This window comes from Mesoplodon mirus (assembly GCF_964341445.2).
Source record: "Mesoplodon mirus genome assembly, chromosome: 15".
Classification (NCBI taxonomy): Eukaryota; Metazoa; Chordata; class Mammalia; order Artiodactyla; family Ziphiidae; genus Mesoplodon; species Mesoplodon mirus.
The window spans coordinates 31,788,880-31,791,956 of NC_138991.1; the positions used below are offsets into that span (position 1 = coordinate 31,788,880).

Genomic DNA, 3,077 nt, shown 5'->3' on the forward strand with positions numbered 1-3,077 from the left:
ATCAATGTAACAGGACAGAAAGTCCAGAGATAAAACCACACAACTATGGTCACCTAATCTATGACAAAGGAGGCAAGAATATGCAATGGAGAAAAGAGTCTCTTCAGTAAATGGTGCTGAGAAAACTGGACAGCTACATGTAAAAGAATGAAATTAGAACACTCCCTAACGCCATACACAAAAATAAACTCAAAATGAATTAAAGATCGACCTTGCCTGCGCCCGCCCGGAGCCAGCGATCTTTCACGCACCCCACATCCAGTGAGACGCGCTACACACCGACGGAGCGGACATGGGCAGAGCGATGGTGGCCAGGCTTGGACTGGGGCTGCTGCTTCTGGCACTGCTCTTTACCTACGCAGATTTATTCAAATCAAACAACTGTTGTAACGCCTTCAAGTAATTCCTCCCAGCATACCTCAGCTGCCCCCAATCCAGCGAATGCCACCACCAAGGCAAGTGGCGGTGCTCTGCAGTCAACAGCCAGTCTCTTGGTGATCTCGGTCTCCCTTCTACATCTCTACTGTTAAGAGACTCAGGCCAAGAAACATCTATACTTCCCATCCTCTAAACCCAATTCAGATGGCATCCAGACATCCAGTGTGACAAGGGAAAAAAAAAAAAAAAAAAACAGGTCTTCATTGAATGAATCTGCTAGTTCCACACCTTATTTTATTGACAGAAACTGCTGAGGATCCCAAATTTGATTGGTTTGAAGAGCATGTGAAGGGTTTGACTAGATGATGAATGCCAATATTAAATCTGCTGGAGTTTCCTGTACAAGATGAAGAGAGACAACATCCAAAATTAGTTAAGAGATGATTTCCTTAAATGTGGCTTAAGAAGTATGGACACATAAAACTCTACCTTGAAAGTGAAAATAGATTTTATCTTACCTAGAGATAAAGAATGGGATGTGGAACAGAGATTCAGTTTTCATTTGTTCATTAAATTTATAAGGCCATAAAACAATGAGGTAAAACAAAGCTTCTGTGATTCTATTTATATGTACATTAGAAGGAACTTCCAGGTGTTACTGTAAATCCTCAATGTGTTGTTTCAGCAGTACTAATTTAATGTTGATGTACTCTAGAGAAAATTTTATGTTAAACTATCGCTGTTCTCTTGGGAACTGAACTCTTTCTTTCCCTTGGGGTTTGGGTTTGACATTGCATTTGAATTTTTATATAGTCATTGATATGTACCAGGGCAATGATGGATTGGAATCTACCCCAAATCCAAGCATAATGAGTACATTTTGCTTATATATTTATCAACTATTCTTATTCAAAAAGAGCAGTAGATTCATTTAGCTAAACAGATAACAAAGAGTAGAATTACATTGATCTCAACTAATTTCAAAATGCTTTTTATTTCTGCATATGTCAAATACTTTTTACAGTTTAAAAAATGATCTGTTTTGAAGGTAAGATTGACAAATCTTGAAATTAAAAAGGCAAATATGTGAAGGAGCTAAACTATAAATCAAATATATTTGGCAAGGGAAGACTGGAAGCTTGCTTACATTAATTCAGAAAAACTTTTGTACTCTTTTCTGTAAATACTTCTTTTTAAACTGAATCAGAATAGCCACATTTGGAACACTTTATGCCATCATTCAATATTTTTAGATAGTTAGAACCTGGTCCTAAGCCTAAAATGGGATTGATTTTGGAAAGTAAATCTTTTTACAACTGCCTTGATGCACAGAAACCTTTTTAAAAATAGACACTCCCTAAAGTCTTTTGTTCGCATGGTCACACACTGATGCTTAGATGTTCCGAAATCTAATATGGCCACAGTAGTCTTGATAACCAGTCATTTTTTTTCCATCTTTAGAAATCTACACTGGAACAACCATATCCAACAGATCTCAAGCTACTGTGTGTGTGAATGAACATTCTCTTTTGTTTCATACCTGAATGCTGTACATCTATTTTGGATTGTATATTGTGTTTGTGTATTTATGCTTTGATTCATAGTAACTTCTCTTGTTATGGAATTGATTTGCATTAAACACAAACTGTAAATAAAAAGATGGCTGAAAGAGCAAAAAAACAAAAAACAAAAACAAAAACAAAATGAATTAAAGATCTAAATGTAAGACTAGATACTATAAAACTCTTAGAGGAAAACATAGGCAGAACACTCTTTGACATAACTCACAGCAATATCTTCTTTGAGCCATCTCCTAGAGTAATGAAAATAAAAACAAAAATAAACAGATGGGACCTAATTAAACTTAAAAGCTTTTGCACAGCAAAGGAAACCATAAACAAACCAAAAGACAACCCTCAGAATGGGAGAAAATATTCACAAACAAAGCGACCTACAAGAGATTAATCTCCAAAATATACAATCAGCTCATGCAGTGCACTATCAAAAAAAGAACAAACAACCCACTCAGAAAATGGGTGGAAGATCTAAATAGACATTTCTCCAAAGAAGACATACAGGTGGCTAAAAGCACATGAAAAGATGCTCAATATCACTAATTATTAGAGAAATGAAAATCAAATCTACAATGAGGTATCACCTCACACCGGTCAGAATGGCCATAATCAAAAAGTCTACAAACAATAAATACTGGAGAGGCTGTGGAGAAAAGGGAACCCTCCTACACTGTTGCTGGGAATGTAAACTGGTGCAGCCACTATGGAAAACAGTATGGAGGTTCCTTAACAAACTAAAAATAGAGATAACATATGATCCAGCAATCCCACTCTTAGGCATATATCTGGAGAAAAGCATAATTCAAAAAGATACATGCACCCCAATGTTCATTGCAGCATTATTTACAATAACCAGGACATGGAAGCAACCTAGGTTTCCATCAACAGAGGAATGGATAAAGAAGATGTGGTACATATATACAGTGGAATATTACTCTGTCATAAAAAAGAACAAAATAATGCCATTGCAGCAACATGGATGGACCTGGAGACTGTTTTTGTTTTTTTTAATTTTACTTTTATTTACTTCTTTGGTTGTGTTGGGTCTTCGTTGCTGCACACGGGCTTTCTCTAGTTGCATTGAGCAGGGGCTACTCTTTGTTGTGGTGTGTGGGCTTCTCATTG

At 36.6% G+C, this 3,077-nt stretch overlaps 1 pseudogene across 1 annotated transcript; it reads left to right on the top strand.

Moving 5' to 3' along the window:
• Nucleotides 1-292: 292 nt before the first annotated feature.
• LOC309816518 (signal transducer CD24-like) lies at nucleotides 293-1,205 on the top strand (annotated as a pseudogene). The gene has a single exon. The product of its transcript is annotated as a signal transducer CD24-like (transcript).
• The last annotated feature ends 1,872 nt before the right edge of the window (nucleotides 1,206-3,077 follow it).